This window comes from Lissotriton vulgaris, chromosome 7 (genome assembly GCF_964263255.1).
Source record: "Lissotriton vulgaris chromosome 7, aLisVul1.2, whole genome shotgun sequence".
Classification (NCBI taxonomy): Eukaryota; Metazoa; Chordata; class Amphibia; order Caudata; family Salamandridae; genus Lissotriton; species Lissotriton vulgaris.
In genome coordinates, this window is record NC_141695.1 from 184,639,151 (window position 1) to 184,660,821 (window position 21,671).

Here is a 21,671-nt window from a genome sequence, read left to right on the forward strand (position 1 = left end):
GAATTATTGCTGCATGGTGAGCATTGGCAATGTAATAAAACGTAACTGCCGCTTGCCCTGCCTTCGCGCCCAGAGACAGTAAAGGATAAACTGTAAGGTACATTCACGTGACCTCTCCATGTCACGTGAATGCCAATCCACTGGCTGCACTTCAAACGGCAGCCGCGCGGTACTGGTCTGTTGAGGCAGCCTTTATAATTTATTTGGGTACACTGACTGATAGTAGTGCCAATGAGTGCCCCAAAATAAATGATAAAGGGTGCCTCAATGGGCCAGTACCGCGCGGCCGCCCTCAAAATAGTGCCGCCTGGGGCGGACCACCCCCACCCCAGACCCCCCTAGCTACACCGGTGGCCGCAAGGGGAGGGGAGAGAGGATAGGGCCTGCCTGCTTCCCTTTGGGGAGCAAGCCAGGGGCCCCATGTGTTTGTAAGTTAATTACAAACATATGGTGTCAAGCTCGCTCCCGTGAGGGAACCACCAAACGTGCACGCGTTGCCATTGAAGGCAATGGAACGCATGCACGTTTTTGGGCCAAAAACTGCATCGATTTCTAGAGGTCTTTTTTTCTAGCAGCGCATGCGCGCTGCTTAGGCAAAACCTAAAAAGGGCTGAAACAAGGACGTGTCCTGGCACCCACACTTTTTAACTTGTTTATAGCTGACCAAGTCCAGAAATTAATCAGTTCCAACTCACACGCCCCAAAAATAGGAGACATACTGCTACCCTGTCTCCTATACGCGGACAACATAGACCTGATCAGTCAAACAAAAGTAGGGCTTCAACACCTTTGAAATGCTACATATGATTTTTCCAAAGCAAACGATTTACTGATAAATCTGGATAAAACTAGAACCATGATGGTGGGGAAAAAAGAAAACACCAGCCTGGTTCTGGGAGATATCGGAATTGAGGACACAGGGGAATGGAAATACCTGGGAGTGAAGCTAGATAAAGGTGGCCGATTTCTGGCTCAGAAGCACAGCATTAGGCACAAAGGTCTAGCGCTAGCTACCTCATTAAAATCTTCAAACATCAAACTAAAAGGACCATCGATTCTGCCCTTGGCACAGGTGGTCCGAGCAAAGCTGCTACCAAAAATTACATACGGCAGCGAGGCACAGAAAGGAACAGATGCCAAAATACTTGATGCCACAGCAACAACTGCGTATAGGGTTATCTTCGGGCTACGTAAATACACCTTGCTGCACAAATCAGACTCAAGTTTGGTTTACAGAAACAATCGATTGCAAGACAAGGGTCTTACATCATCACCTGGGACAAAGTGCGGAAAGCCCCCCAGGGAACCCTAAATGAACAGTTATGGGTGGAGATACAACTACATACTGCAACCCCTGGCACGGAGTATCTCAACAGCAGTTTACACAACATGGGGCTAAACCAGCTTTGGGAAATGCCTACAACAACCTCCACCTTTAAAAAACTGGAATGGAATACAGTAAAATATCTTTCATGGCTGGAGGACAAGGCTTCCTTATCAAAAAGGTCCCACGGATGGATGACTTTAAACTCCTATGCGAAGGTTATTGCGCAAAACTATTTCAACCGGGGCTATGCAAAATATATAAAGATCAGCTTCAGCAAATATAGGCTCGGCTTGCTACCCTGTACACAGCACTTACCACCCTGGCTTAGGGAGAAAGTAGGCACTACATGCTGCTTATGTGGATCAGCGACAGAAGACCTCCTGCACATACTATGCTCCTGCAAAGTACTTTTAAAAGAACGGAAACAACTGCTAAAACAACAATTTAACTTACGAGGGTTCACACAAGGAGGCAAGCAGTACTGGCATGCTTCGCATCCATTGATCCACCACTGAACTGTTGCCTAGGAAAATACCTGAGGTTATGCGAGCAGAAAATGAAAGTAATGCAGCTATAAAGAGTGAATACACACCCTGCAGCTTCACTCGCTGGAGTAGAGCAATGTTTTTAGCAATCATTTATAAATAAAAGTAATGTGATGAAAGTAGTTTTATGCCTGTACACTTCTGCTTTTAAATTCATTATTTTGTGCCAAAAAACATTCAAGCAGATATACTATATTTTGATTAATAATGGCATATGAGCTCCTAGGGTCAGCTCTTCTAGGAAAACTGCACGAGGCAAGGGCATTGCCCTGATGTTTTGCTCTTCGTTTGTCACTGAGTTTCCTGGATACTTTCTACTGTTCTATATGCCACTGCCCTGAGAACTCAGAATGATCTGAGATTGCCTTTGAAGAGGGTGGGGTGGTGGTAGTGTCCTCGAGATTACATATCAGGCAAAGATCATTTCCATCAGTCTTTCCTTTTACAATCTAACTGTCCCCTCACCTAGGTGTATTCACTGTCCCACTACAATATTTCTCACCTCTCAGCATATCTGTCTAAGGATTGAAATGACACCAACAGGGCATACTGCATAGCAACCAGTGGCGGCTCCTCTTTAGGGGCGTTTGGGCACCGCCCCCCTTCTTTCTCGCCGTTAATGTTAATGTTAAAAAGACTTTTAAAGCGCACAAATACCTTACGGTGTCTTGGCGCTGAACTATAGTAAGACCTTTTGAACGTAAATAAGGGGGAGATTATCATGAAAACAACCAGGTATTTAGCTTTTTTCTAAAGGCAAGGAGAGAGTTAGCATCTCTCCTGTCAGCGGGGAGAGTATTCCATAGTTTAGCAGCACAGTGACAGGTGCTACGACCTCCCCAGCACACAGTCAGAATTCTGGGGATTGACATAAGTTTGCTATTTGTGGACCTTAATTGTCTGCCTGGGCGATTCCATGAAAAAAATTGTTTCAATGGTACCTGTCCTGTCCCATTCAGAGTTTTATAGGCAAGACAGAGTACCTTAAATTTAACACGTTGCACCACAGGCAGCCAATGTAGCTTACGGATTTCTTCTGTAACAGATTGATGCCTAGGTATATTCAATAGAAGCCTTGCCACAGCATTTTGCACCATCTGCAATTTCCTTAGGTGTTGCTTTTGTAGACCGATGTATAAGCTGTTACAGTAATCAAGTTTGGGCAGTACCAAGGTAGTCACAATTGTTTTCCTAAGAGCATCTGGAATATATGGTAAGACCTTTCTAAGTTTCTTCAATAAATAGAAAGAGGCTGAGACTGTAGCATTAGTTTGTTGAGCATAATTGAGTTTATTATCTATCAGCACTCCAAGGTTTTTGGCATTTTTTACTGGTTGTCGGAGTCTGTCCTAATTCAGTTGGCCACCACAGTCTATCCCAGTTGGGTTGGAGATTACCAAAGATTATCACTTCGGTTTTATCCGAGTTAAGCTTTAGACAGTGTCTTAACATCCAAAGACTAATTTCCCTCATACACTGCTGAAATTGCAGTGCCGGGGCCTGCATGTTTTTATATGCTCCAACGACGATCTGAGTGTCGTCGGCATAGGATGTCAGATTGAAACCGAACTGCTGTATCAATTTCGCAAGATCTGACACATATGCATTGAACAATAAGGGGCTAAGCGATGAGCCCTGGGGAACCCCACATGGCAGTACATAAGGAGCAGCGTGATAATAGTCAAGGGCCACAGTCTGTTTCCTATTCATACGGAAAAGATGCTAGTAAAGTAAGGGCCTGGCCATTGAGTGGAGTGGTGTGGCTCACTGGTTAGAGGCGGCAGACCCGAAAGCAGAGAACGGCCTGGGACCAGGGTTCAATTCCCGACGCGGTAGGGTCGTGGACCAGGGTCAAAACGGACTCGATAATTCTCGCCTCGGTGCCCACTCTAACCAGGGAACACACTCGGCAACTCTGAGCATTAAGCTTGCCTCATCTCTACAACGGCCCCCCACAGACGCCGGGGATGCCTGGTTTCACCTTGGAGATACCCAGAAAGGGACCATCTCACAGGGAAAACCAGGACGGGTTCCCCAGCGGTCTTCAGCACCAGGATACTCCATGGAGTCGCAGTGTGCTTTACAAGTACACCCACATTTACATTTACATTGATCCCCATGTCTTCAAGACGCATAAGCAACGGATCATGGTGCACAGTATCGAAGGCCGCAGATAAATCGAGGAGAATCAGAACAGCAGCACCACCCTTATCCATCACTGCTCTGACCTCCTCGGTTGCCTTGATAAGGGCAGTCTCGGTACTGTACCCTGTACGGAATCCAAATTGGCTGGGATCAAGTAGCTCATTATCCTGCAGAAACTGAGTAAGTTGGTTGTTCATTATTTTCTCTACCACTTTGGCAGGAAAAGGAAGCCTGGCAATAGGGCGATAGTTGCTAGTAATGGAGTTCTCCAAATTGGCTTTTTTTAACAAAGGGAGGATAATTGCATCTTTCCAGATATTGGGAAATGTCCCTGTCAGAAACATTTCATTGAAGATATTGGTCAAAATGGGACTTATCTCCTCTGCTATGTCCTTGAGAACTGCAGGGGGACAAGGATACGAGGGTGATCCAGATTTAGTGTCCAGAACACGCTTTTTAACCAGCTCACTAGACAATTGTGAAAAGGTCGACAACTCATTTTAATTTCTTTGAGTCTCCGTAATGGGAAGTTCTTTAGCTGCCGTGTTGGGGGTAATGATGAAGATGTTATATATTTCATTGACTTTGTTCCTAAAAGCACAGGCAATGTCGTCATATAACGATTGGCTGCTCACTAATGATGAGCTATTAAGGAGGGTAGGAAGCTTCTTCACCACCTGAAACAATTGTTTTGCAGAGTTTTTAGATGATTCAATTTGCTCAGTGAAGAAAATCTTTTTCTCTGTATGCAGCAACTTTTTATAATTAGCTAGAGCATGTTTATAGCTATCTCTTTCCTCTGCTTCATAGTTTATTCTCCAGCGCCTTTCCAATCTGCAACATTTTTGTTTTTCTAGAGGCAAAGCTTCCGTAAACCAGGGGGCAGAAGGTTGACTCCGATTTCCCGAGTTTTTACCCTTTGGCACCGTCACCATAAAGGCATTATTCAACCAGTCAGAGTAGTCCTCTACTGCTTGATCCACTTGAGTGCTCTTGTTAGGGCGTGTCTGTTTAAGTTGAAATTCAAGCATTTTAATATCTATCTTATTCCAGGCTTTAAAAGGTTTTCCCTGTGCTTTAGTACTAGTGACTTCTGGTATGATGTGGGAAGGGTGTTCAAATAAAACCAGGGAGTGGTCAGACCAAGCAGTAGGGAGGGTATTTGTTGCAATCATTCCAGGGACTGATGAAAAAATACCGTCCAGGGTGTGCCCTGCCTGGTGAGTGAGTTTATGTACCAGCTGGGCAAGCCCCAGTGTACCTAACGTTTCCATAAACATAGTGGTTTCCTTATCTGAGTCGACTCAAGATGAAAATTGAAGTCCCCCAGAATAGTGAACCTTTTGATGGTAAGATGGGGTTCTAGTAGAGAGTCTAGATTAGAAAGGAAATTGGACCTTGCCCCTGGGGGACGATACACTAAAGTACCCCTAAAAGTGTTTTTTCGATTTAAATCTATTGAGAAATTCAGTCCTTCTTAGTGGGGATTGAGCACTGAAGTAAAAGTAGCTCTGAGATGTTCGCGATAGATAACAGCAAGTCCGCCCCCTCTCTTTGAGGGTCTGTCGGATCTGGATGAAACAAACCCATGAGGCACCGCGACCACAAAATCTGGGTCTGAATATGGATCAGCCCATGTTTCAGTAAGAAATAATATATCCAGATTTTGTTGCATGAGGGTATCCGCAATTTCTATTTTATGTTTGGCAAATGACCTCACATTAATTAGACCACAGAGACTCTTTCTTTGACTGGGGGCCTGAACTACTTTCGTAATGGGTTGTGTGGTGGCTAACACGCCTAGTTCTGTCAGATGTAAGCCAGGAAGCACATAACCACAGGGACAGGTAAAATGGGGAGGTCCCGCTCCATTATCCAACCTGTGTCTGGAACAGCCTTGAGTTATATTAGGCATGTCTAGAATGCACGGCTCCTTGCCAGTATAACACATGATATCTGGGACAACTTGGCAGTCAAAACATTACATTAATATGTCAATGAAAGGCCAAAAATACAATGTCAAGCAAACAACGCTGTATAAAAATGTTTTAGATTTATTTTTTTTAAATATAAAAAAAGGGTATATTTCCAATCTCGCCACACCTTCAAATACATGACTATACAAATATACTGTTTGAAAAATGTACTTTTTAATGACGACTTTTTATGTTGAATTAATGTATTGTGTATATCATTATTGAATGTCATATGCATTGCACTCTATGACGGATATACCCTTTTTTATATTTAATAGCCTTTGCATGACATATTAAAGTAATGTTTTGACTGTCTAGAAAGATACCCACGCACTGCTTTATTCTGCACTAGAAGTTCCCATAGAACCAGGGGGTCCTTGTTGTTCCATTATCTGGGACAACTTGGCCAGGGGTTGTGGCCCTGGGCCCCCGGCCAGGCACGGACGGGCGCAGACGGGCTTGCCTTTGGCGCGCCTTTGGCCGGTAGAGCTGCAAGACTGTTTCCGGATCACCTGCCCTCCACACAAAGAGCACACAGCTGCGGCGGACCGGGGCTTGATCGGTGCAAGAGTAAGGTAAGGCTTGCCGTGCGAGAAGGCAGAAACATAAATGGTAATAACTACCATTTGTTTCTGCCTTCCCGCACGGCGAGAAAGCTGAAGTTCCTAGTTGGGAGTGGGCGGTGTTTCTCGAGGGCGGGGGGCCAGTGGCTTGCCCACTGTTGTTCATACTGACTGTTTGGGCAGCCTGAGGCCTCCCAAGCGGTCAGTATGTACAACAGTGGGCAAACCACTCACCCCTGCCCTCGAGAAACAACGCCCACTCTTCCTGTTCTCTATGTATGCTAAGCATACATAGAGAAAATGACGCGTGTGAGGCAGGGGCCTCACCAATCACAGCGCTGCCATTACAGCGTTGTAATTGGTGGATGGGAGGGAGGCCGCCTTCCTGATCAACTGCGCTGCAGCTTCAACGCAGTACGGCGGGAGTCTCGGGACTTAAGCGGGACGCGGGGACGGTAAATTTTACTTTTTTATTTTTTTCCCCTAAATCCGTCCCGTCTCCCCCCCCATCCCCTCCACGACCCCATTTCCACACCCCCCCCACCTGCCCGTAATGCCGGCCGCCACTGGTCGGTAATACGCACAAAATCATTCGGACAGTGTGTGTATTTTCTTGTCAGTTGCGAGTTGTGCGCCGTTAATGGGTTTTTAATCACCAAAAAAGGTCCCGGTGTTTGTCTTGTGAAAATCTGTTTGCAATGTGTAACCACCCCGTGCACTGCTGGCATCTCACTTCTGTTTGCAGTGAGCTTGGTGTAGTGAAGGAATGTTTCACGGGGCCTTGCCGCCCTGAAAGCCTGCCTTCACCCAGCCACGAGGATACAATACACTGAAGACCTGCTTGGCCAAAAGCAAACAATTGCCTCATGTGGTAGCAGGTGCAATTTAGGTCTGTTTCTTTAAAAAAGCCTAAATCTATACCCATAGAGTTACTTATTTGCTTGTGTGCAGCAGACTTAGAAGTTATTTAGGTCACAAATAGAAGCCTGCCATAGTCGCAGGTTACTAACAGTACTCCTGATAACAAATTTTAGTTCCCCATTATGTGCATGAAAAGATAGACCCACGGGAGCCCGGGTGCTTCCTGCTACCAGCAGATAAGTGATTTTTTTTTTTAACCTTCCACTCTTCCACGCCGCACTTCTGCTTCCCGGCAGCAGCCGCTACTGATAGCAACACATATCAGCGAGGAGGGTTTTCTTAGCTGGAGGGGATTGACACATCTCTGAGGACACACAGTGGTATTCACCTAATGGAGGGGGTTAACTGGGCACCAACCAAAGGGCAATACACATTGTATGGAATCAATGAATGATTTTCCACAGCCATTAACTGCTGTCATGAAATGCTGCAGGAACCCGGCAAGGAAATACTTGCAGGAACCCGGCTGCATCTCTTTTATTAATAGCATTTAAATCATATTACTTCAAAGCAACTTGGGCAATGGATAGACACTAATAAATATGACTCTTATACTATATCTTGTACTCACGCATTTTACTACATATTAGGACCATAGTGCACAACTACTGTGCCCAATTTTATCAAAGATAAAACTCATTTACAGTCTGTTGCACAAAACTATTCACCATGTAGCACATGCAGGGTTGGATTGGGATCAAACATCGTCCAGGGCATACCAAAAAAAGTGGTCCACATTTGCGCATTGCCTTTCGCCTTCTGCGAAACACTGCTTCAGCGAAGTTTTATGAAAAGAAGGGGGAGCATGTTTTATTAACTTCACTTAGATAAAAAAAAAATGCACAGATTAGTTCACACTGCTGAGCCACACATGAATGCGAGTGAGACCACTTCTACTCAGGCCCCCTGCCCTCGCTCAATCAGCATACATTAATGGGCAGTACTGTGAAAGAAAGGGAGTGACACCTCTGCCCATCTGCCTCTAGAAAGGCTACTCATGCACCCACAAGGCCGCAGGTGTCATCCTAATAGCGATGGCCCGCATTAGCAATCCAACCCAGAGCACATGCTAGTGCTGCAGGCATGGGCGTCCGCAGGGGAGGGCAAGGAGGGGCACTTGCCCCCCCCCCCCTTCCGGATCGCCGGTCCCATTCCATTAACGGACGCCTTTGGTCCGTAATTTTCACGATTACAGCGGCTGTTCCCCTTCGAGAAGCCCCAGGAGTTTAAATGTTCTCTCACTTGGGGCCTCTCACACTTCTCTTTGAACTCTAGAGGTTGCAGCACCCCTCCCTGACCTCAAGCAGACTGTGGACAGGCCCATTGTCATTCTGTCTGCTGCTGATCATCACATAAAGAATGACAATGGGCCGTCTGCCTTTAACGTGCCTGGAAGGCTAGTGATGAAGTTAAAATGTTGCCCCCCCCCCGGAAGCATTTCTGCGGCCGCCCATGGCTGCAGGGACTCTGTATCCCATAATCCTGAGTCCCAGGAGGAGGAGGGTCTGCCTGTTCTTCCCAACGCCACAATGCTATAAAGCACTTTCACGGCACCCGCAGGACACCCTGGATTGCTGCAGGAACTCTGTGTCCCATAATCTTTTCCAGGAGGAGGACAGGCTGCCTGTTCTTTTTCCGCCACCACAATGATATAAAGTGCTTTCTCACCGCCCTCTGTACTTGCCGATCTGTTGCAGGGACTCAGTGTCCCATAATCCTATCCAGGAAGAGGACAGGTTGCCTTTTGTTCTTCTCGCCACTGCAGGGCTATAGAGTAGTGCTTCCTCACCTTACACGGCATAAAACAAGCAGGACAGCTGCACGGACTCAGTGTCTCATAAACTGAGCCTCGAGGAGGAGGCCTGTTGTTCTTCCTGCCCCCACAGTGCTGTAAAGTGGTTCATCACCACCCGCGGTTAGGATGCTCTCAGGTCACCCCTGAGTCAAAGGCGGGCCCTGTAGTGAGCCATCCACATCCATTTATATTTTGCAAGTTACCTTTTCGGGCCGGGCTCGGTCCCGAGAGTATAAATAAAGGTGCGTTCATGGCTCGTGATTATTGCATGCAACCCGCAAAGTATGTTGTGTGTGCCATTATTTATGTCTGCTATAACTGTATTGTATCATAATTGCATTTATATAGCGCTTACTACCCCTGACGAGGTGTCAAAGCGCTTTTTCGGCGGGTAGCATGCTACTCCAGGACCCATAGAGGAGTAGTGTTGAATTAGTATAGTGAAACATGCAAGTACATTTTAAGTGGTGGATAGGTTAGTCAATTATTTGGATGTGGAATGGTAGCGGAAGGATAGAGGAGGAAAAAAAAGGTTTGTATTTATATAGCGCTTCTTACCCCTGATGGGGTGTTGAAACATGCTATTCAGGAAGCCCATAAAGGATTAGTGAATTAATATGGTGAAATATGAAAGTAATTTCAGTGGCGGATATTAGTCAGTTATTTGGAGTGAGAAGGATAGCGGAGGGATAAAAGGGGAAGGAAGGTTTGCATTCATATAGCACTTGTTACCCCTGATGGATGTTGAAGTGCTTTTCTGGCAAGTAGCACGCCACTCCGGAACTCATAAAGGATTAGTGTTGAAAAACAGTATAGTAAAATCTGAAGTAATTTGAGTAGTAGATATGTTATTCAGTTATTTGGGTAGAGAAGGGTAGGTGGCGGGATAGTGAAGGGAAAGAGGTATGTATTTATATAGCGCTTGCTACCCCTGATGTGGTTTTGAAGTGCAAGTAGAACACTACTCCGAAACCCATCAGGATTAGTGTTGAATTAGTATTGTGAAACATGAAAGTAATTTTAGTGGTGGATATGTTAGTCAGTTATTTGGATAGAGAAGGGTTGGGGAGGGGTGGAAAAGAGGGAAGAGTTTAGAAAGGTTTGTTTTGGGGGATCGGTAGAGTAAAAGAGGTGTAAGATGATGCAAGGAGGGGTAGAGTAGGAAAGAGTCTAGAAAGGGTTATTTTGGGGGTCATAGTAGTGGTTTGGGTTTGGGGTTAAATGAGAGAGTGGATGTAGAGGATATATTAAGTGAAGTATAGGCTGAGAAATAGGGAAGTGCATTGGAAATGCTACATTAGAAGAAAGTGATAAATATATAGATCCAGAAGTACATTGAAAGTATATAGATGCATAATGGAGGTATATATATAAAGCAGCATTTCTGGCCCTGGCCCTGGTCAGTCTCGAACAGGTTCAAACAGGCTACTCAAACCATAGCAGTCCAGAGCAATCAAATTGTGTGTGGACATGCGTATATCATATAAAGCACTATGCAGAGACAGGCATATTACCCCCGCAATAGATTAAATTGTCACAGACATTAATGGGGCAAAATGGTCAGATTGAGAGCGACAATGCAAAGACTTGTTGAGTGAGGACTTACACTTCACAAAATGGTTCTCAAAAGTAGACTTAAACTTCACAAAATGGTTCTCAAAAGTAGACCTTACCTCCGGCTACCACCAGCTCATGCTCAATGAATCAAGTTCTCATTCTCGACTCATGTGGGGTTGAGATGTTTCAAGCGACTTAGCTTCGGAGTGTCCTCAGGAGTGGAGGTATTTCATGACGCTATAAAAGAGGCACTGTCTGGATTAGTAGGACTCATCAATGTCAGTGATGATGTATTGATATTCTCACAAATGCTGGAGGAGCATCATGTCAGATTGAGAGTGACAATGCAAAGACTTGTTGAGTGAGGACTTACACTTCATAAAAACAAGTGTGCTTTCTACACTAACTAAGGGGAATTTTTCCGGTACAATTTCTCCCTAGAAGGACTGCAGGTGTACCGGCAAAGGAAGAAGCCATCAGGGCAGCGGCTGTTCCACATATCCCACAGAAACGCACAGCTTCTTGGGAATGGCAAACTACTTTGGAAGGTTCCTCCTACATCTAGCAACCATTACGGAACCTCTGCGGGGACTCACAAAAGAAAATACTAAGTGGAATTGGTCAAGTGTTGCAGTGCAAGCATTTCAGGAGGTGAAAAGTGTGCTTTTGAAAGGAGTGACAGGTGTATATTTCAGTCCAGGATGGCCTACATAACTTATCATATATGCCAGTCCTGAAGGGATAGGAGCAGTGCTGCTGCAACAAGACTCTCACAGAAAATGGGTACCGATTGAATATGCCAGGAGGTCTCTGTCAGCAGTCGAAACCAGATATGCACAAATCAAATAAGAAGCACGTTCTATCAGATGGGCCTGTCAGCATTTCCACATATACCTGTGTGGGCACAAGTGCCACTATTCGGAGGGACAGTCTGGAATGGACCGCTTCTCATTGAACTGGGGAATGGTACAGCTGCAGCAATATGTACCAGACCGAGATTAACAATCAAGCAGGAAATTGACAAAAGTGTGATAGATTTTGTGAAATTGGTCACTGAATTATCATGTTCACAGGCACTATCGCTGGCAGAACTAGTTGAAGCTACCATGGAGGATGAGTATTTGGGTGAAGTCAAAGAATCCCTGAAGGCACATTGCTGGTTGAATTTTCTGTAGGGAGTCAGGTGCATGATGATGAAGATAGAGCGACCAAAATGAGCCTATGGAGATGCAAGGATAAACTCAGTGAAAGTGGAGAAGAGCTGGTACTATGAGGCCATACCAAAGGGGATGATGGACGAAGTGTAGGAGCAAATTAAACACTCACCCCCAGTCAACTGATCTGGTTTTAATCCATCCTCATTCTTTAGCACACTCCACCACCCCAGTTCAGAAATGGCCATATGCAAATCAGTCTGACCCTGTGCCTCATGGGAACAGTCCAGCCCGAACTGCCAAGCCATGTCCTCCCTGGACCGGGAACAAGCATCCTGGAACCGGTTCCTGGCTAATCAGCCATCATCAGCCTGGCTAGCTTGAATCCAGTGGCAAAGTGAACAAGGGACCCACGTCTGGGCATACCCTGCCAAATTAGGGAGAACAAAGCGATACCAAAGGGGATGATGGACGGAGCGTTGGAGCAAATCAAACACTCACCCCCAGTCAACTGATCTGGGTTTAATCCATCATCATTCTTTAGCTCACTCCACCACCACAGTTCAGACATGGCCATATGCAAATCAGTCTGAACCTATGCCTCATGGGAACAGTCCAGCTGGAACTGCCAAGCCATGTCTTCCCTGGACCGGAAACAAGCATCCTGGGACTGGTTTCTGGCTAATCAGCCGTCATCAGCAAGGCTAGCTTGAATCCAATGGCAAAGTGAGCAAGGGACCCACGTCTGGGCATACCCTGCCAACTTAGGGTGAACAAAGCGATACCAAAAGGGGATGATGGACGGAGCCTTGGAGCAATTCAAACACTCTCCCCCAGTCAACTGATCTGGGTTTAATCCATCATCATTCTTTAGCTCACTCCACCACCCCAGTTCAGACATGGCCATATGCAAATCTGTCTGACCCTGTGCTTCATGGGAACAGTCCAGCCGGAACTGCCAAGCCATGTCTTCCCTGGACCGGAAACAAACATCCTGGGACCGGTATCGGCCAGGCTAGCTTGAATCCAGTGGCAAAGTGAGCAAGGGACCCACGTCTGGGCATTCCCTGCCAACTTAGGGCGAACAAAGCGATACCAAAGGGGATGACGGATGGAGCGTTGGAGCAAATAAAACACTCACCCCCATTCAACTGATCTGGGTTTAATCCATCATCATTCTTTAGCTCACTCCACCACCCCAGTTCAGACATGGCCATATGCAAATCAGTCTGAACTTGTGCCTCATGGAAACAGTCCAGCTCGAACTGCCAAGCCATGTCTTCCCTGGACTGGAAACAAGCATCCTGGTACCGGTTTCTGGCTAATCAGCCATCATCAGCCAGGTTAGCTTGAATCTAGTGGCAAAGTGAGCAAGGGACCCACGTCTGGGCACACCCTGCCAACATAGGGTGAACAAAGCGATACCAAAGGGGATGATGGATTGAGCGTTGGAACAAATCAAACACTCACTCCCAGTCAACTGATCTGGGTTTAATCCATCATCATTCTTTAGCTCACTCAACCACCCCAGTTCAGACATGGCCATATGCAAATCTGTCTGACCCTGTGCCTCATGGGAACAGTCCAGCTCAAACTGCCAAGCCATGTCTTCCCTGGACTGGAGACAAGCATCCTGGGACCGGTATCTGGCTAATCATCCATCATCAGCCAGGTTAACTTGAATCCAGAGGCAAAGTGAGCAAGGGACCCACGTCTGGGCATACTAGTGTACTATGAGGCCAACACATCATGATACCAAAGTGTCTGTGGAGGACAGATGAGCTCCCCATCAGGGTCATCAAGGTCTAGTCAAAACAAAGGCACGGTTAAGAGCCAAACTGTGGTTCCCAGGTGTGGACCACATGATTGAAGAAGTGGTGCATGGATGTCACTCATGCGTAATTACATGAGGAAAGGCCCCTGTGATGGCATTATTCACAGAAAGTCCCATCACAAAGCCATGATCGGCCATCAGCTAGGATCTTGGGAGTTTCCCTGATGGTTGCTTGACATTAATGATGATTGATAGTTACTCCAAGTTTCCATCTGTGGAGTTAGTCCGTTTCATTGCGTTTGAACGTGTTTAGCCTGCTTTGGACAAGATTTTTGCCATATTGGGGTTACCGGATAAAATCAAGATGGACAATGGTCCACCCATTCATGGTAATGAGTTTAGAGACTATCTGTATCCTCTAAATATCCGAGACAGGTGGGTGGCTCCTTCCCCAGTGGTCTCAAGCCAATGGGGAGTTTGAAAGGTTCATGAGAACCCTCAATAAAGCACTTTTGATTGGAGATGATCAAAGCATGAAAAGGGAGGGTGACTGCATCAATTCCTGAGAGCATAAAGACAAACATCACACACCCCACTGGCTTTTCACAGTGTGAGCTGATCATGAGGATACAGGTACTCGATCTAGTTCCCATGAGTGCCAAGTGGGTACCAGGAGAATTGGATAATGTGGCTGCACAGGCAAAGGGTAGAAAAACAATGACGGAGCAAGTCAGGAAAGGAATGCTTGTGATGCAGGGATCTACCCGGGAGACCAGGTAGTAATCAAGGACAGACATCCTGGGTAGAAATTAAAGACACCGTTTGAACGTGAGCTGTGGAAGGTAGTAAACGTGAAAGGAATCATGATTTCTGTCATAAGAGAGTGGTTGGTATCGACGAAGGTCTCTTGGTTCAAAAAAATCATGTCAACTCATGATCCTGGTAATAGGACAGACATGGTGACATTACCAATGGAGCCCAGTCTGGAGGAGAAAGAGCAGGACAGTTCTAGCCCAAATGTAGATGGTGGGAATGAGGGGTGTTTCAAGGCGCTGAAGCAACTACCACCAATATCCCCTTCAGGACACCCGGAGATGAAGGAATACAAGGGGCACAGAGGGGACAGCCGTATCAGTTGAGGGATAATTCCAGGCCCAGCCAGAAGCTGAAATACTTTATGTGCTAAGGGCCAAAGACGCTCTTGTGGACTGTTTCAGGCTCATCCTGAAGTTTCTGTGGTTTACACAGTTTTTCAATGTGATTATTAGCAAAGGTTATGGGGGATGTAGTGAGCCACCGTCCACTTAATTCATATGTTTCAAGTTACCTTCTCAGGCCGGACTCGGTCCTGAGTGTATAAATAAAGGTGAGGTCACGGCTCGTGATAAGTGCATGCAACCATCAAAGTGTGTCATGTATGCCATTATTTGTGTATGCTATATTAGGCCTTGTCACCTACCTCACGGGGACCCCCACTACGGCCCGTCTTCGGCCATTATCACCTGGAAGAGACTGGGCTGACCAATCCCTCTTGATTTTAAATACCATTTCAGTGCATGTTGAGTCTTTCATTGTTAGTGTGCTGTTATATACGTACTTTTAACTGGCTTCACTTAGAGCATGGGTACTCACAAACATTTGCCATGGGGCCAAAAAGTACTGTCTGTGGTGTGACCGAGGGACAGCAGGGTGGCGGTAGGAGTCTGGGTGGGTCAAGGATTGTGTAAGGAGGTCTAAAAACATTTTACATAATCTGGCAACTATGTATTTGAAGGTGAATCAATGCTTGCCAATTTATTAAGCATATTTTGCTGAATATTAGTGCTCAGCAACTAAACATCAACTGGTGCAGATGTCCCAATATAGTCTGTTATACAAGAGTTGGAGGACTAGGGGATTCTTTTAACTCTCTAGCTTCCGCATTTACTGTTGGTCCTATTCCAGTCACTACTGAAACTCTAGTCTTGTTTCCACAAGCAACTCTATTGCGTGTCATTTACTAAACTTGTCTTCAGGAATCTTGCAGGAATAGCTCAAAAACTATCCTGTTTAGATTGTTGTCAGTTTATTGACAAGTTTGACATCTGACTTTTCCAGGAGACATGGTCCCTGCCCCCCTCAGGTTAGTCCCAGTTTGTTATTGTTACTCCAGCTGCAATATCCTGACGACCGCCAGGGGGATAATAATCTGGGTGAACCCCACTCTGCTTGATTTGGGTTCACCAGATGTTTTTATGTGTCAATTCTCCAAAATTGAAAACCTACTACATTTACAGTGTGTATTGCAGGTCAGGGGGTAGTAGATCTGAATTACAAATATAGACATTGTATATTCTCATATAGCGGCCCTCTCAGCTGGCTCTTACAAAATTGTTGCTGGGGATTTTAATTGTAAATTCGAGTCACTAAACACCAACTTAGGGGAATTTACAGGCACTGAAGATCAAGTTTGTTCAGTTCCCGGCTTACACTTTCCCCTATAACGAAACAGAGAGCTGCCGTAGTCCAATTGAATTCATTTACACTGAATCTTGATTCTGTAATGGGAAATCAACTTCAGACCAGGAGGGAAGGCATACATTTAATACCCGCACAACACCAGTTTAATCGATTACATCTTGTTGGACATTAGACTATAGCCCATATTGGTTGATATAGTTGTGATAACCTGGCATGACAGTGATTACAACGCCTTGGATCTCACACTGAGTCCACTTTTAGCTAATATACATAGTTCTGTTACTGAACCCTTCCATAGAAGGCTTAGACCTACTAACAATCAACATAGGCTAAACTTAAACACTGTCTTAGAATCTTTGATAGTACTGAGGGAGGTTTACAGGCCAGCGTAGTGCCTGGTGGGGTTGAAGCTGTGCAGACCATGGTAGTGCCCTTGAATCAATTTAAAACCACTTTGAGTATTAGTACTATCCACAGATCTATAATCACATCTTTAAGAGTATCTTTATTGCAGAGTCCAAGACCCTGACAAAAAGGAAAATACAGGCACTATGGAACAACAAATCTGGATAGGCATTTACTGTCCAAAGCCATTGAAGAAAGTCGATCCAAGAAGCTAGGCAGTCCTATAAAGTTGCTATACTTGCCGCCAAAAGAGATTGGGAATATACAAAATGGGCATCTGTGTCCTGCGCCATCAAAGTGAAGGACCATCATTTCTTTTGGCGCATTCTTGCCAACTGTGGCACTAATGACCATTCACCATTGCATCCATCCAACATTCCATCCATTATTCACTGATGATCATTCATTCTTAATATCATCTCAGCAGCTGATTGCTTGGATCACTTCACAGACCTATCCTCTTCCGCCACAGGGTTGGACTTTTCTCAAATTGGGGACACAGGGCCAGCAAATGAAGCTCCTGGCCATGGTCCAGATAGTATTGATTAAGCAGATTTCCAACTTGAATTACCAGCACAAGATATTAATTATGGTTCCAGGTTGGAAATTAGAAAAGCTTTAGACTGCATTGCTCCAAATAAATCCCTAGAGTTGGCCTTAATCCCTATGAATCTTTTGTAGGACTAAAAAGGATATCTGTTGTCCATACTTTGTAATATCTTTTAACGTTATAATGAGAGGCAAACCCATGCCCCCTGCATGGGCTGGGTCCGAGATCATACCGATCTTTTAGAAGAACTCTAGCACGCTTCCTTAAAATTATTGGCCAATCAGCCTCATCCACCGCACCCACAAAATAATTCATCAGGGTTATCCTAGACAGGCCATGTGTGAGTGGTTTAGTGACACTGCAATTCTGACACTGCTTCCAGCGGGCTTCAGGGATGGTATAAGCACCATCGTTCAGGTGTTTCGTCTTCAGCTACTCTATTAAAAATATATTACTCTGGGGGGATGGCCATCTCTATGCGACTTTTGTAGACCTTTGGTCTGCTTTTGACTTAGTTCCTAGGGAGTCACTGTGGAAGTTGTTGGCAAATATTGGGGTCCCAAAGTAACTCTTGGATGTTATTATTGGACCACATACTAACAATTTTGTTCAGGTCCAATGTCGTTCTCCGGGCAAACTGAAAGACCCCATTCCAGTTAACTGGGGTGTACGACAAGGGTTTGCTCTCGCCCAACTCTATTTATTTTACTTATCATTGACCTGATAACTTAGTTAGAGAGGTGCGAGAGTGATGCCTAAGACTAGCCAGAGACAGGGTTATGGCTCTTCTGTTTGCAGACAACACACTCTTGATCTCTCAAACACCTATGGGGCTACAAAAACTTCTGGATCAGTTTGGCTTTTTCTGTAAACAGAGTGGCCTAGAGATTGGCATCGGGCAATCCAAGTATATAGCTTTTAATTCCTGTATGTTCACTAGAACTAACTCAACAATCAATGGAGCGCCATTGGAGTGAGTCCATGTATTTGACTATTTAGCGGTCAAGCTCACTGAGCATTTTGACTGGTCACCCCATATCTTGAAGTGTAGGCTAACATTGGAACAATATTCAGGGAGAATTGTGAGTTCACAGCATAGTCCCATAACTCGGCCTATATCCCAACCCTTCAAATATATAGTCTGCAAGCCCTCGGGTCGACTTTTATATGGTGTGGAGTTATAGGGCCACAAAGATGTAAGATGCTTTGAGAAAGCTGAAAAACGCTTTATGCAACTCTTAGTCAATCTCCCGGCTAGAACCCTGGTGGTCGTGTTTTTGAGGTGAGTCTTGCTGATCTCCAGAACGATGAAGTGGCCTTCCGGAAATTTAAACTTATTACAGAAGATGTCCAAGACAAAAACTGCCTCCCCAACATCCACGGAATGCACTTACCCAAGACAAAATGTGCTCCATGGTTAAAACATGGCAGACTATGATTGAGGCTCATATTAATGTGAAGGCCACTGATTGCTACCTTCTTCGGGTCTTCTGTGTTGGTTTCACCAAGAAGCGTAATGATCAGATTCACAAGACATCTTATGTCCAGCATCAGCAAGTCCATCAGATTTGCAAGAAAATGATGGAAATTATAACCTGTGAGGTGCAAACAAATGACCTGAAAGCAGTGGTCAACAAGCTGATCCCAGACCTTTTTGGCAAAGACATTGAGAAGGCTGGTTAGTTAATCTACCCTCTCCATGATGTGTATGTAGGCAAGGTCAAGGTGCTGAAAAAGCCAACGTTCGAATAGGGAAAATTGATGGAGCTGCATGGTGAAGGAGGTGCCACCAGGAAACCTGCTGGTGATGAAACTGGTGCAAAAGTGGAACGGGCTGATGGCTATGAGCGCATGTGAATGATTCAGTCTAAAGATTCAAATATCTGTAAAATAAATACAAAATAAAACAATTTAAAAAAAGAAATAGGTCTCTCGTAGGCAGAGGTATGCATCTCGTCCAAGTAGGGGCCACCACCCTAGTCAGGACAAGTCATATACACACCCTAAATTAACCTATGCTATCCTTCTGGTAGTTGTAAAGTATTTATGCAACATTTATAACAGTAAAACAGTGAAAACACCACATAGAACTAATCCACACCAGGTTAGAAACATAGGGGCATATTACCAAGCAATAGCGATAATTATCGGTATTGCTTGGTTAGCGTGAAAAATTTACCGCTGGAGGGAGGAGCCAAGCAGGCATCCGAAATGGCCGCATAGTCGCTCGGCTACGTGAGCCCTTTCACCCCACACATATATCCTGGCACTTATCCTGAGCCACGAAGGCGTACTTTAATAGGAGAAGGAGAACGATCACTTACTGTCTGCTCCTGAGGCTCCTACGTGCGGCAGACCCTGAGAATTGTCCCCGACTGCTCTGCGGCCTACGTGGTGATGAGACCGGGGCGTTGACCTGGACGTGCATCCGGCTGCGACTGCAACAACAACGGCCGTTGGTGGCGGTGAGGAGCCGGTCAGAGGGTCAGAGGGTGCTGTTGACTTGAAGGGCCGCTGATGGCGGTGACGGCCTGGTCCACTTGGCGGTGACCCTTGAGGGGCAGTGTGGCGAAGCAGGGTTGGAGGGGGCACATGATTCCTGGCCCCCTCCCCAATCTCTCTGCCCGGGCATAACCAAGGATTGCCCCCGAAATAGGCGGGCGGCTCCCGGGGAGCGGCAGGGATTTTAGCCTTTTGGTGACTCTCCCCCGGGGAGCCCGCCTCACAGTTTTGAGCCCCGGTTGTGCATCCCGTGGCGCCCTGCATTGGGGCCTGGTCCCTGAGTGAGGTGAAGAGGGACCGGGTCGAATTACCTAAGATGGCGGCTGGCGCCCTCCTCTACGGACCATGTCCAGGTCGGACGGCTGTCACACGGATGGGGCCGGGATGCTGGCAGCGTACGCAGGAGCCCACATCCAAGGACGTATTGGCTGCCCTAACGATTTTGCACAATACCCTGAACTGTCATGCTCGGGACCTGGGTAGAAGAATGGCCGCCGTCTCTAACGGCCGAAGTTCGATCTCAAAGGAGTGCCGACGAACCCGCAACTGTGTCCACGGAGGGAGTCTCAGCTCTGCCTAGGTACCGGGAGCCGCCGAAGGACCCGGTTCCTGTGACCGCTCTGGCCGACATGGTTGTACACGTGAGTGTCTCTTCGGGACACATGTTCAATTGGCGGCTGGGGACAAAACACCATTTTCCTTATCGGGCTGTCCCGGCGATGTTGTGGTGCTTGCCGGTCTGTGTGACTTTCTTGGATGGTACTACTGTTTATGAACTCTGGGAAGCTCCCGGGGTCAACGTCGACATTACCGGATCTCCGCTGTCTATACTCGGATGGGTTTGGATTGTTGTACTTTTCTGTGGCTACGCTCCGGCCTGACCCGCCCAGATCATTTGGACCTTCCAGGCTGCTCTGTAAACCGATTGACAAGTGGACTTCTGGCGGTACCATTGCCAGACAGGGTCAGGGATGATGTGGTTCAGAATCTATTGGCCTTATTGTTGACTGACGGTGCATTGGGTATGTTTGACCGGGATTTCATCGCTGTTGTGGCCGGGGCTTGATGTTCTTCATTAATATTCTACTTCGTTTCTGGGATTTTCCTGGGTGTAGGGGTGAAGGGCGGGGCCGGGCGGCGAGACTGAGGGCCCTCCTCCGCTTATATTTTTTTCTCTTTTTCTCTCTCTTTCTATATTTCGGGTCTCTAATAGGGCGACAGGCACGCTGCTGGGGGGGTAGGCCATGGCCTTCTGCGGGAGTGCAGGGTGGGGGGTAGGGTGGATGGTGTTTTATTCGGTATTTGTTTCTATGGCCCTTTAGTCTTTCTTCTCTTTTTAGTGTCGTCATCGTTCATGGTCCCTGCAATATGTTTAGTTTTGAGGGGTGGGGTTTGGACTTGCTACGTACCGGGTTTGTGCCTGCATTTCTCATGCTTTGCGTATCTTACCCCCGATATTTCATTTGTATCTGTACTGTTTGTGGATATCCTGATTCGCGCGCAGTATTGTAGGGCCGTGTACGACTGTGCGGCACCCTTTTTAGTTCTCTATTTGAAAATGAACCTTTCAAATCCTGATTTCAAGTTTGTACATCTGATTACAAGATATGTCCTGATATTTTTATGACCCCGGCTTTCGAACTGCTATACCTTTCCATATTGCTTGCTGTACTCTTGCTCTGATTAGCGGCCGGCCGGGATGGTTGTAGGCCCATACTTGTAAATGCTTTTACTACTAATAAAGGTTCACAAAAAAAATTTTTACCGCTGACCTGCGGCGATTTTTACCGCAAATAAACCTTGGTATTACCAAGGTTTATCGCAAATGCGATAAAAATCGCCGCAATGCATGAATATCGCTGAAAAGTCAGCGATATTCATGCATTACCGAGCTAATGCTCTTAGCCATGTTATCCACCTCCCATTGGATAACATGGCTAAGAACTGCTCAGGGCAGGTGTTAGGAGATAGCGATGTTAGCGACTGGTGTTAGCGAC

General features: G+C 46.1%; 1 pseudogene; it reads left to right on the forward strand.

Annotated features, from left to right (window-relative positions):
* The first annotated feature begins 1,389 nt into the window (after positions 1-1,389).
* LOC147701150 (small ribosomal subunit protein eS1 pseudogene) lies at positions 1,390-19,029 on the forward strand (annotated as a pseudogene).
* Positions 19,030-21,671: the final 2,642 nt, after the last annotated feature.